Source organism: Accipiter gentilis, chromosome W (assembly GCF_929443795.1).
Source record: "Accipiter gentilis chromosome W, bAccGen1.1, whole genome shotgun sequence".
Lineage (NCBI taxonomy): Eukaryota > Metazoa > Chordata > Aves > Accipitriformes > Accipitridae > Astur > Astur gentilis.
Genome location: NC_064918.1, coordinates 26,025,249 through 26,039,786, shown reverse-complemented (window position 1 = coordinate 26,039,786; position 14,538 = coordinate 26,025,249).

Sequence of the window (14,538 nt, the reverse complement as noted above, 5' to 3'; positions counted from 1 at the left end):
CTCGCACTCGTTTTGTGGTTTTCCTGTAGCGGCTGTCCATTAGCATGAAATTTGGAACTACACTGTTTTGCAAAGTGTCCTAATTTCCCACATTTCTTGCAAGTAATCTCCGGTGAGTGGTGCACCGGTTGTTTACCTGGTGATGTTTTGTGTGGAGAAGTTACCATGATGTGCCCTTCACTGCCACACCCAGAGCACTTTCCAGAATTTCTCATAGCATTGGCTATGGTGGTCACTGTGTGTGCCAGTGCCCCAACTTTAGAACATGCAGCTACCATGTCAAGGACAGAAGGATCTCCTGGCAGAGCCTGTATGATCTTTTGACAGTCCTCATTAGCATTATCTTTTACCAACTGGTTTGCATAGCATTTGTCTTAAGACCTCATCTTCTACCTGTTTTTCCAGGGCAGCAGATATTTTTTCTACAAACTATAAAAAGGGTTCTGTGGGGCCTTGGCGGATAGTGATATATTTTTACTTTGGAGCTGCCATATCCATGGTTTGCTTTATTGCCATAAGGCCTATATTTTGGGCTTGTTTGAGAGCCATCGGAGGCCATGTAGCCTGTAGCTGAGGGTTACTATACTGCCCTTCACCAAGCAAAGCATCCTCTCCAAGGCCTAATCTTGGGTCACCCTGTGGCAGTCGTGAATTATGCCATCTGCCTCCAGGTGGATTGAAATACTTACAATTGTATGGGCTGAAACAGCACTTGCGCAAGGTGCATAATGTCATATGGACACAGCAGATCTGTGCTGATTATACGAATAAGTTGCATTACCTCAGGAGAATTGATTCCAAATTTTTGTACTTTATTCTGCAAATCCTGCACTACTCTCCAGCCTATGGGATTGTGCTCATTGTGCCGATTTGTGCCTGCAGCAGCTTTGAAAACAGGAAATGTAACAGGAGCCTCTGCTGTGTTATCTAGAGGCTTTAGAAATGCTGGTGTTAGAGAGCACGGGCTCAGGCGTTCTACTAGATCCCAGTTGCCAGAGTCGGCAGCACATCTTCTAACTCCCTCCCAAAATTGATCAGGGGATCTCGGGACTAGAGTTATTGTGGATGGAGGGAGAGTCCATGGCAGGGGTTCTTTCGGTATGGTTTTATCTGCGAGCTGCAGAGATCGCATAGCATCAATTAGAGCTTTTTCTGCCTCAGTTTCATTTTGGCTCTCACTTTCCATTCGGCCCTCATATTCAGTTTGACTCTCACCATCCTTTTGGCCCTCAATTTCATTACGGCCCGCACTTTCCGGCTCGGTGTTAGTCACCGCATTTTTCTCCTCGGGGTGGGGCTGATGGAGTCACCCTTTCCGCTGCCTCACCAGTAGGTGAGGAGGGCCCCTCATCGCCCGGTAAAGTAATTAATGGCGTAGGAGGAGGAGGTGAATAAGGGTATGATCTGATTTTGCTCGTGAGGGGTTTTCTTCCCACAACTGCTGATATTGCAGCATCGGCCGCAGCTGTTACTTGAGCAGAAACTTTTTCATTGATAACAGCATTCTTTTGCTGATCTTTCACATCACATTCTGCTTTCCATTCCTTCAGGGTCTCACGTAATAGACACCATACGATCGCCAACTTACAGAGCTCTTTCTGTCCTTTAGAGATCTCATCAAACATTTTCTAGCCCACTGCTTGCCATTCACCCACACTGAATGCAGTAACTGTTGTGGCTGTAAAGCCTTGCATCTTACACCGTATTAAAATACTTTTCAGGCTTTGTTCTGGGGTTTTAACCCCTTTTCTTTTTAACAGGGCTTTCCAGGTAGACAAAATCATCTCCTTTTCTGTTGTTAATTGCTGCCCCATTCTAACAGTTTAGTCCCCGGTGGCTCTCCTTATTAGGTGTCTAGGCTCAGGTCTGGACCAAGTAGATTCCACTGCTCTCAGCTTCACCGGGCTCCGTCTCTGCAACTCTTCTCGTCGCTAGTACACTCCTCCGCAGCTCTCGTCGCCGCCGGTATACTTCTTGCTAGTGCCAGATATATCGCCTTTAGATGATCTGTTCGCCCAAACGCATCGGGGTCACCGTTTGTCGCCGTAGAGACGGACACGACAAGTAATAGATCATGCAAAATGGGTACTTTATTGTTCTAACACACTTTTTTATCCCCTTCTTCAGAGTATGTGTTAGTATATGATTGGCTTAGTTACTAACAATTCATGATTGGTGAGTTTGTCAGGATGGTTCTTCTTATCACTATCTTGTTTTCGTACTGGTCTTCTCGGATCTTTCCAGACTTCTCAAGGATATACTACAAGCTGCTCAAGGTCGCGCTGTTTTCGAACTGTCAGGAATTCCATAGACTCCTTGCATCCCCTGACATCCGGGGAATGGACCATTCGCGTGCTAAATGAGTGGTTTAGTACCTTACTTATGCCTTCTACTATCCAAAGTGATAATGGTTTGCATTTCACAGCAGCCGTCATCCAGGAATGGGCAAAGGGGGAAGGTATTGACTGGATCTTCCATACTCCTTATTACCCTCAGGCAAATGGAACAGTGGAATGAATTAATGGACTAATCAAAAGATTTGCAAGGGTCCATGCATCAAACTGGGACTTGAAATTGTCTGAGGCAGTATATACTGTTAATAACAGATGGGGTGAAAATGGAAACGCAAAAGTTAAGGCGTTCTGTCCTACTGGAGATTTAATCTTGTGACAGTCTGACAAATTCAATGTCTCAAACATCCGCTAAAGAACTTTGCTGGAGAAAACGGCCTCTGTAAAAATACTGGAGTTTTGTGAACAGGACAATGTGGCCAGAGGAGAGGGCCTCACGGAGGGTGGGAACGCACTTCTCCAAAGCCCCAATTCCTTATCTTAAGTGACCAGGAGAAGGAACACAATTTATGCCTTCCTGGAGGAAGAAGGCCCCACGGAAGTTGGGACTGTGCTTCTATCTTAAGTGGTCATGCCAGCAGGAAAAGAGAGGCAACTCCACAATGAATACACCCCCACCCCCCACCCCCCCCAAAGCTCACTGACTGATTCGAGTGAACCCCAGGTGTGGGAACTGCGCATGGTTGAGATCATCAACTAACACACTATAAAAGAAGAGAGAACAAGTCCTCAGTGCGCGCCCTCCGGAACTGGATCTCTACACTGGCTGGACCAATGCTGGACCCAGGACTGGTGAACCCCTTCTCTTCTTTCTTTCTTTCTTTCTTTCTTTCTTTCTTTCTTTCTTTCTCTCACTCTCTCACTCTCTCCCTCTTTTCCTTCTCTCTTTTCCACAGTCCTTACACCTCATCCGTTGAAACATAAACCATTGACCAAGTCTGAGACTCGGAATGGATCTAGCCGCCCCTGGGCTCCTCTTTGAGAAGGAGTCCAGAAAGCAAGGGGGTCTGCTCTGAACCTCGTGACTCAACAGAAGGGCTCTCCTTCTGACACAGTTTCATGTTCCTTTTTCCATTTCATTTTTCTATACTTCCTTCCTCTTCTCAAACAGCGGCTTAATGACATGTTGCAAGGTTCATATTAATAAGTTCATGTGTACTTGGACAAAGTTAGCTAGGTTGAATAAATTTTGATTGTTGTTTGAACTCCCCTGGTGTCATTTCACCTTAATTCTGACAAAGAAAATCCACGAACCTGAGTCGCTCCAACTTTGGGATGTGACAAATCTCTAAGGAACCACATGAAATGGGCAAATTCCCCACACAATTGCATTCTGGCCAACGTGTAATGGACAAGTTACCTCAATTTGGAGTTGTAACCCTGATACTGACCAACCCAAGGGGGCTGTATGCATGGGAAGTGTCGTGGTTTAACCCCAGCCAGCAACTAAGCACCACACAGCGGCTCACTCACTTCCCCCCCCCCCCCCCCCCCCCCAATGGGATGGGGGAGAAAAATCAGGAAAAGAAGTAAAACTCATGGGTTGAGATAAGAACGGTTTAATAGAACAGAAACAAACAAATAATGATAACAGTAATAAAATGAGAATAGTAATAATAAAAGAATTGGAATATACAAGTGATGCACAATGCAATTGCTCAGCACCCGCCAATCGATGCCCTGTTAGTTCCCAAGTGGTGATTCCCCCCAGCCCCACTCCCCCCAGTTCCTATACTAGATGGGATGTCACATGGTATGGAATACCCCGTTGGCCACTTTGGGTCAGCTGTCCTGGCTGTGTCCCCTCCCAACTTCTTGTGTCCCTCCAGCTTTCTCACTGGCTGGGCATGAGAAGCTGAAAAATCCTTGACTTTAGACTAAACATTACTTAGCAACAACTGAAAACATCAGTGTTATCAACATTCTTCTCATACTGAACTCAAACCATAGCACTGTACCAGCTACTAGGAAGACAATTAACTCTACCCCAGCTGAAACCAGGACAGAAGCAAAAGATAGCTCCAATTGCATACATCGGATAAGTAGCAGGTGGATTATACCAGATTTCTAACCAATTTATCGTCGAGCATGTGTATGTTTGAGCAGCTCTCTTCTCTTTAAATTGTAGGACTGTTCCAGTAGAAGAAGGATAAGGGACAACTGGGAAGACACGGAGTGGAGACCTCACAGACGTCGATCCGAACTGATGTGAACTGTACCTTAGAGGAATTGACAAGCTACACAGACCTGGAGCATGGATCATGAATTTTGATCTTTTGATCTTTGTATGTTTGTTTTGGTAGGGATAATTGTTTGTTAATCTAAGTGTTAATAGTGCTATACTATGGCTGTAATTGTAAGGGGTTTTGTAATAATTGTTGTTAGTCCTATAATAACCATAGGCATAAGTAAACAATCTAGGATATGGAATAGACAGCCTCAGGCTTTTGAGCAACACGTTGATGGTTCCCCAATTGTGAATCATACCCAACCAGACAATGTGATCTATAAGACGATACAAGGTTTTGCTCACATGCTTAACTTTTCTCATATGACTACCTGTTTGCCTTTACCACATATCCCCACTCAGGGGATCCCCATAACAGCTCTCCCCATGGATATAGGTAAGAATTTAGATTGGCTCTGGAATCAAAATAAGTCTACCATTTGGGGTGAATTTGAATGGAAGTGGCTATTTAACAATATGTTAAATCAAACTCCCGTTTGGAGCCTAAATTGTTCCTATGCCCCACTTTGTCGGGACAATAAGACTTTAGGATGTAGGGGCAAACAGCCCCAATCCTCCGAACAGCCATGTTCCAAACACCCTTGGGCAGATACATGGTATGGGCTTAGTCCTGAGGTATGTGTAACCGGTAAACACCCAGTGGTGCTTTGAGTTTCCTTCAACACCTGGTAATTCATGTGTGTGGTTCAATGTGATGGAAGGACCACCTGCTAATTGTTTATGGTCTCAAGCCCATGAGGAGAGAAAAGATGACAGGAAGGAGTGTGATCCCTGGCGGTCTCAACACAACCCAATGTGGAAAAAACCACCCCTGTGGAATTGTACAAATATTATGAATTGTACCACTGGTGGGGATCTAGAAAATAGTTGGTTATGGTTAATTCCTTCATTACGGCATTTAATCAGTGCTGCCTGCTTGTGTCAAAATTACACCAGGCCATATCCTCCAGCAATGGGATGTAATACTAGCATAAGCTATAAAGAGTTAAAATATTCTGAGAAATCCTCCTGTCACATTCCTCGAACCATGGGTAATTGTGACGACTCACCTATATATGCTCCAGGTCAGTTAACTTGGATATGCTCAGATGGGACTATTACAGATATGTTAAGACCTATACATCTTGGTCTGCAGTGTACTTTGGGAGTACCATCATTATGTCCTTCTTATTACTCTGAGAAATTTCTCTCTCAAGGACTGTGTGAGAGACTGCATTGTTATCTTGAGCTGTTTGTCTCAAAGATTGTTAGGTGTGAGACTTCTCAAACCATTCATCTCAAGAATTGTGGACTGCTTATCTCAAGCCCTTTGTCTCTGAGATGGCCTAAGCAAGACATTCCTCTGTCCATAAGGACAATCACTAGGCCACCGAGGCATTCAGGAGAGGAAACAGGCTGAAGCCAACAAGCATGTAAGGATGTGGAGGCTACCATTCTCACGGAAATTGCAGTCTTTGAGATAAGATTTGGTCACACAAAGGTCATGTGATAGACGAAACCTGCAGCATATGAACAGTGCATGAACAATACATATGTGCATACCTCATCAAAATATGCCCTATAAAAGACCATGGAGACAAGACGTGGTGTGCACCCACCACTGAAGAACTGAAGACTGAGGACCAACGGGATGCCGCTGGATCTATGGTGGTGACTATCCTTGCAACTCTATTCCAACTGCTTACTTGATTTCTGCCTTTTCTTCCATTCTATCCTATTGCTACTATTTTCTACTTTTGATACTTTTGACAATAAAAACTCTTTTGGGTATACGGCATTTGACCTCATTTGTGTCTGAATCTCGCTCTTGGGATCATATCGAAACCTTCCCTGACATTGGATTGGGACAGACTGTGGCATCCCCGTACCAAAAGAAGTACAGACAACAGCAATTGGACTGTATTCCAGAAATTAGTGGTATGGGCCGAAGGATTCTTTGGGCTAGGAATAGGTCACCTTAAAACTAGAATTGTGCTGTCCAATTTAACTGCACAAGTGGAAGCTTTGGCAGACCTCACTAAAGACAGTTTTGAATTGCTCAATACACAAGTACAGACTGCCTTGAAAGTTGCACTTCAAAATCGACTTGCACTGGATATGATCTTACTCAAAGAACAAGGGGTGTGCGGATACTTGAAAGCAAACCATGAACAAGAAGAATGTTGTGTCAAAATTCCTAATGTGTCACTAACTCTTCGGGAAAACCTCCAGAAGATGAAGAAAATAGTCAAAGTTACTCATGAACTGCAGGACCAAATGAAGGACACTTGGTTGGGAAATATTTTTAGTAGGATAGGATGGGTATTTTCTGGATGGATTGTTAACTTGTGACAAACACAGATTGTTATTATAATTTCTATTATTGTAGTTGTGTAAAAAGAATGATTGTAAAATACCTCTCTCAGGTAAAGGTTCACCCAGAAATTGAGGAATACGTAACTGTACACACAGATGAAACTTATACCGATACACCGGTCAATGATGACATACATGTGGTTGAATTGTGACTCAGGTCACAGGGTAGATTGTGTGGATTGTCTGGCTCATAGTTCACAAACGATTTTCACCATGTCTAGTGCACACAGGTGACTCATGGGGGGTTACAAAAGCAACCCAGCCTTGGATTGCCTTGAGGCCCTGTCTCTGTGCAGAGACAACTCATGGGGAGCTGTGTAGACAGCTCAGCCCTGGGTTGTCTGATAAACCCTAAACTAAACGGGGTGGTGGCTGCACCATTCAAAGAACCAAAACCTGAACTGAGCCTTGAAGTCCCTTAACAAATAGTATGCCCTGAGTCTCAATCCAACCACTATTCAGTTGCCTAAGGAAGCAAGGTAAAAAAATACAACAAAGAACAAAATCTGGAGGGTTTCAGCTTCAGTTTCAAATGACAACCTTGTGTATTCAAATGATCACAGACAAGCAACGGAAAGATAAGGGGAAACTCCACGCAGATATGCATAATCCATTTAGGCATATATCATATTCCACTCAGACATAGTCATACACACCATTCCACAAGTCAGGGGATTAAAAACTCTAAGATTCAGGTTGGAAATGGGGCAGTCACTTCTCCAACTATACAGCTGGCTTGTGAAGGAGACTCTTCCCCCACCTTGATCGGGACGCCAGTTGAGGTATCTTCCCTGGGATTGAAAGCCCTTATGTGGAGGGGTAAGTGAATATTGTTTATGCTTTAAGTTTGTAAACGCGTGTGTGCTTGTGGCTGTCTGTGAATTGCTTGTGGCTGTAATAGTGTACTACTCTTGCCTTAAAAATTGCAATAGTGCATTCCTCCATTGTATCTCTAAAACCTGCAATAGTAGCGTGTTAAGTCTCTAAGTGAAGTTCAAATAAGTTGTTTGCTTGAACCTTGCAGTTAAGTCTGTGAGTGAAGTTCAAGTCGTTTGTTTGAACCTTGCAGTGAAGTCCTTTTCCATCACAGATTTCAAGGCTCAGTTCAGGTTTTGGTTCTTTGAATGGTGCAGCCACCGCCCTGTTTAGTTTAGGGTTTATCAGACAACCCAGGGCTAAGCTGTCTACACAGCTCCCCATGAGTTGTCTCTGCACAGAGACAGGGCCTCAAGGCAATCCAAGGCTGGGTTGCTTTTGTAACCCCCCATGAGTCACCTGTGTGCACTAGACATGGTGAAAATCGTTTGTGAACTATGAGCCAGACAATCCACACAACATATAATGGCTATATGCTTTGCCGTGGCACTGATGGCCTTACCATGCTGGGGGAGGTCTTTTGTGGGGAGGATGAAGGAAATTGGGAACATGCTAATAGAAACAATGGCTATGTGCTTTGTCCTGGCACTAATGGCTTTGCTGTGCTGTGGGAGCTGTCTTGTGGAGGAGATGAGCAAATACATCTCCCTTTCCCTACCAGGCATTGATGTGAATGGTTTTATTATGCAGGCTCCTGAGGTCCTTGTTCACCCTTATGTGAGCTGTTCAATACTAATAATATTGGTGGTATATTATGGGTATTGTGGAATCTGGCGTTGTCCTGCTGTAAGAGAAGAAAACTTTTGGGTGAGGCAATACTGAAATATGCGCACAAGTGACCAGTCCCTGAGTGTCAGGGTGTATGGAAGGATTTGGGCAGATTCCTAGGACCAAACAGTCAAGCAACCCTGGCAAACAGATGCCCCACCTGATAGAGGGGTACCTTGCCTACCCCAGTGAAAACCAGCAGCTTCTCACACTGTACTGGGGCCTGGCCTATGGTTATCTAGCACTCTCAGAGTACTATGGTTGAGGCAGGGACCCAGACTGCATCTGAGGACACCATGCTCGAGATAGGGACCCGAAAAACAACTACAGTAATTGCCCCAGTAGTGAAAAAGAAAGAGTGGACAAGGAGATCAACGGGTTCATATCATCGACTAGTAAGGGAAGAAGAAGAAGAAGAAAGGTTTGATCTAGAAGCCGGTCCCTCGATAAAGAAATTGGAGGAAGGAGTGAGGGAACTTAGACAGGAAGCAGAAACTACACAGTCCCTGACGTCCTCAGAACTTCAAGACATGCAGAAAAACTACAGCCGCCAGCCACGTGGGCGGATGGCTGCCTGGCTGCTCCGATGCTGGGATAACGGGGCTGACAGTCAGCAACTGGAAGGCAAGGAAGCCCAACAGCTGGGATCCCTCACTAGAAACCGGGAAATTGAAAGAGGAATTGGAAAAGAGGTAGCAATTTGCAGTCTCTGGAGATGGCTCCTCTCAATTGTGAGGGCAAGATATCCATTCAAGGAAGATCTTGTCAATTCCTCAGAAAAGTGGACTACCGCAGATGAAGGCATCCAGTACCTGAGAGAGTTAGCAGTAGTGGAAGTCATCTACAGTGATCTAGATCATTGAGGAGGTCTCCAAAGATCCAGAGGATGTCCTGTGCACACAGGACATGTGGCGAAAGGTGATTCAAGGTGCCCCAGCATTGTATTCTTGGCAGCAATGTATTGTCTAGATATGGAAACACCAACTGTGGAGAAAGTGTCGTCTTGGCTCCAAAACTTTGAGGAAAATCTCTGTGTCTCCTCATCCCTACAGGACAGTGCCTTGGATGTTAGGGATGCTCCAAGAAATCAGTCCTTTCCTGCCCCAGTCAGAGGGAAAGGGAGCCCAAGGCGTATGCCACGTGGTACACTCTGGTTCTTCCTGCGTGACCAAGGGGAGGACATGAGGAAGTGGGATGGTGAACCCACCTTTAAGCTGGAAGCCCGCGTATGTGAACTGAGAGGGAAGACAGCAGTTAAGAAGGGGTCACCCAAGATGGCGGCTGTCAGCGCCATTGCTGTAGAGGCCCAAGAAAGCAATCAGCGATCCTCCAGGCATAGAAGAACTGAAACCACCTCCCTTGATTCTGGTGAGGGGACTTCTGGTCTGGCACTGCAAGGGTCAGACAGTGAATACTCTGATGAGGAACAGCAAGAGAGGGTCCCTGCCTTCGGCCAGGAGGAGGAAAGGGATGACCGGATATAATGGACTGTGTGGATTCGATGGCCTGGCACATCAGACCCACAGAAGTATAAGGCTTTGGTAGACACTGGTGCACAGTGTACACTGGTGCCATCAGGGTACCGGGGCACAGAACCCATTTGGATCTCTGGAGTGACAGGGGGATGCCAAGAATTGACTATATTGGCGGCTGAAGTGAGCTTGACAGGGGACAATTGGGAAAAGCACCCCATTGTGACTGGCCCAGAAGCCCCTTGTATCCTTGGCATATACTACCTCAAGAGAGGGTACTTCAAGGACCCAAAGGGGTACCGATGGGCTTTTGGTGTAGCCACTGTAAATGCAGAGAAGATCAAACAGCTATCTACCCTGCCTGGCCTCTCGGAAGCTTCCTTCATTGTGGGATTGCTGCAAGTTGAAGAACAGCAGGTGCCAATCGCTACCAGGACGGTGCACCGTTGGCAATATCACACAAACTGAAACTCCCTGGCTCCCATCCATGAGCTGATTCATCAACTGGAGAGCCAAGGAGTCATCAGCAAGACTGTCATGGTTTAACCCCAGCCAGCAACTAAGCACCACGCAGCTGCTCACTCACTCCCTCCCATCCAGTGGGATGGGGGAGACAATCGGGAAAAAAGAAGTAAAACTCGTGGGTTGAGATAAGAACGGTTTAATAAAACAGAAAAGAAGAAACTAATAATGATAATGATAACACTAAAAAAATGACAATAGTAGTAATAAAAGGATTGGAATGTACAAATGATGCGCAGGGCAATTGCTCACCACCTGCCGACCAACACCCAGCCAGTCCCCGAGCGGCAATTACCTCCCCCACTTCCCAGTTCCTATACTAGATGGGATGTCACATGGTATGGAATACACCGTTGGCCACTTTGGGTCAGCTGCCCTTGCCGTGTCCTGTGCCAACTTCTTGTGCCCCTCCAGCTTTCTCGCTGGCTAGGCATGAGAAGCTGAAAAATCCTTGACTATAGTCTAAACATTACTTAGCAACAACTGAAAACATCAGTGTTATCAACATTCTTCGCATACTGAATTCAAAACATAGCACTGTGCGAGCGGCGGAGGAATGCACAGAAGACGACTCAATATAAGTGATAGAAGTGATTCCACTTTATTTGCACAGATAGCTCATATTTATACAGCTTACGATACTTATGCCTACTAGTCCTATTATGATTGGTACATTGCTAATGTTTAATCATTACTAAAACACAGCCACTTGTGGTTTGCAGCTATGCATGTTCCGCAATTTTCTCATGGGAACTTCCTCAAAGTTGTTTATGAAACTCTGTCAAGGTTACAGTGTCCTTGTCTTTCTCCTGATGTCAGCATGACCAGCAGTTTTGGCCGAGGCCTAGTCTTGCTGCCCACGCTAACATCCCTTCACACACTACTCTGCTCGCACAACCTTTCCATAGACCCATGTCCTTTCTCATTAAGCCAATCCCCAACAATTCCCCCTTTTTCCTTTTGTGCGAGTAGAGCTTGGTTGGTCAGCTTCGAGACTCCTCTCATCATGCACCCATATGCAACCCCCCATCGAACCAACTAGTTTCTTGCTGGATCTTTTGTGTATGTTTCTTCAGCCAATCTATTTGTTTGTATATAGATTGAGAATGATCACTTAAATTAAAGCAACACATTCCATCAACATCTTCACACCCGTGTCCTTGTGCCAACAACAGAAAATCAATAGCTGCTCTATTCTGTAACACTGCATGACTCAAGCTTGACATATCTTGCATCATCTTTTCAAGGATTTCTGATGTGGCATTAGCTTGCTTTACCGACCAACAAGCGAGCTTATTCATTTGATTTAAGGCTTGAGCTGTTCCTATACTTGGGAACATAGATGCAAAGATTCTAGTTGTAGCTGACCATAGCTTTATATTATCATCACAATCTTGACCAAGTTGAGTTACGCTTCTTTTGCTTCTGGGTAATGACCGTGATACATTAAGCCAATTCCAATGTGTTACTGTAAGCAAAGCTAATTTACCGATATAGCAAGGTCCTCCAAAAGGATTCTTTGGGATTCCACCCCATGCCCTGTCTCCACAAATTAAAAATATTCCGGGCGGTAGAGCCTTAGCCGAATCTTCTACTTTTAACATTTCATTGGTACCACTCATGCTCCATCCATAGGCTCCAAATGTCTTAGTCTTATTAAGGTTGCCACAATGATAATGGATATCAAAACTCGTACTGTAAGGAGAAACAATTGTACCACTGGTTCCATTTATAAATGGATTGTTGTCCCAACCAATTCGACTATTTTTTCCTAACCAACGTGCCATCTGCATCGCCTGGGCAGCGAATTTACTAAAATTGCTGAAAGTAATGCAAGTATGAGTTATATTTGTTTGACTGTCATTGTTGTATGTACCATTGCTAATTGCTTCAGAGCCTAAAAGATCTAATTGCTGTGGATCCCAGGGCAGAGTATGATTTAATTGCATAATCAAACAGGCTGTTTGATTTGCTACATCTGTTCCATTACAATTTTTGCTATTATCTATCCATCCTAAAAAATCAGAAGAATATAAATGAGGGTAACCTATCAAGCATGTTTTAAAGGGTTCTGTTGCTGTAGCCAAGCTTAAGCAAAAATCAGTCTGTCCCGTCTTGTTCGCCCATGCTATCCAGACGTTTGCTTGACCTGGAACTGGAACTGCTTTCAGTGGAACAAGAAGGGCGAACAGTAGGAGGAGTAAGCGCAGCTTTGGTCCATCTAGACGGCAGCCATTGAGGTCCTGTAGGAGTAATAACACACATATAGCCTTTTCCTATGTATTGTACTTCAACAGGTACCTTCAATTCGCCTGTCGCTAAGTCTCTGTAATACACTTTCACTGATTGCTTTCACTCTAAAGTAGCAACTCCTGAATGAACTTTGGCTGGTGGTTCATCGCTCTCCCCAAATATGCATAAGTAATTCATAACAAATAATGTTTTAGCTAACTTTTCCTGGACATCACACACATCTTTAAATTTCTGCAAATATCTTTTCAGTGTTTGATTAGCTCGTTCTACAATAGCTTGTCCTGTGGGAGAGTGTGGAATGCCTGTGATGTGTCACCCCCCATTGTTGACAGAATTTTCTGATCTTTTCACTAGTATACGCTGGTCCATTGTCTGTTTTTAGTTTCTGAGGCACCCCCATAACAGCAAAACAACTTGTCAAATGTCGGACAACGTGCAGCGCCTTTTCTCCAGCTTGTGCCGTCGACCAGATGAACCGACTGAACGTATCTATGGTCACATGTACATATTTCAGATGACCGAACTCAGGTACGTGGGTGACATCCATTTGCCAAAGCTCGTTTGGGCCCAGTCCACGCGGGTTAACTCCCGTTCCTAAGCCTGGCCCATGATGGCTACACTCAGGGCATGCTCTCACGATTCCTCGGGCTTCTTCCATTGTAATATTAAATTGCTTATGTAAACCTCTCGCATTTTGATGACATACGTTATGGGTTTCTTTGGCTTTTACAAAGTCATTCATAGGTACGGCTACGGTAACTAATCAATCAGCTTTGTCATTTCCTTCTCCCAGTTCTTCCTTCCACATATGGTTTCTAATATGAATGACTGCATAGCTCTTCTGCCTCTGTTGTAACGCCAATTGTAATTGATGGAACAATTCAAACAGGCAAGGATTCTTGATGTCCTTGATTCTAGCATCTTCAATCCTTTCCAGGACTCCAGCAACATATAATGAGTCTGTTACAAAGTTCAATTCTTTATCATGCCATCGTAGAGCTGCCCATACTACGGCTGCCAATTCCAATGTTTGTAGTGAGTCTCCTGGCACTGCTGCAAGGATATGATGATGCCATTGACTGTTTTGCAGCCATGTGATTGCTGCTGTACGTGACTTTTTTCCTGCATCGGTAAATACGGTAACTGCGTCTGACAGTGGTGCTTCACTTCGTTTTGATGGCATTATCCATGTATTCTGGCTGACCCATTGCAGGACTGGTGCTTTTATCGAATCGATAGTTATGTCATTTGCTGCTGGCAATAAACTCATTTGTAAGTCCTCCGACTGTCGCAAGCACCACTCTAGATTTTCTCTTTTTATAGGTACTCTGATAATTCCTGGCTCCGATTCAGTAATTTGTAATATTCTTGTCCTTCCTTTCCTAATTAGTTCTGCTAAAGTCTCTAATTTCCTTTCAAACGTTTTTTGTGGTTGTAATCGTGTGAATAGCCATTCCAATACTCGGACCCTCTCCCCCTTTTTCTTTTTGCACTGGGTCAGTGCACCAATTAGCTGAGAAGGTCCATGTATAATTGTTAAGTCGACGGGAATATGTGGATCTCGACGATCGACCCATCTTTGCGTGATTTGTTCTGCAGTTGTCTGGATGACTTTTTGTTGTCTGGGCGAAGGATGCACAGGTTTTGTTGGATCTGTTCCTTGTAGTAATGGCCTAAGTTCTTCTAATTGTTC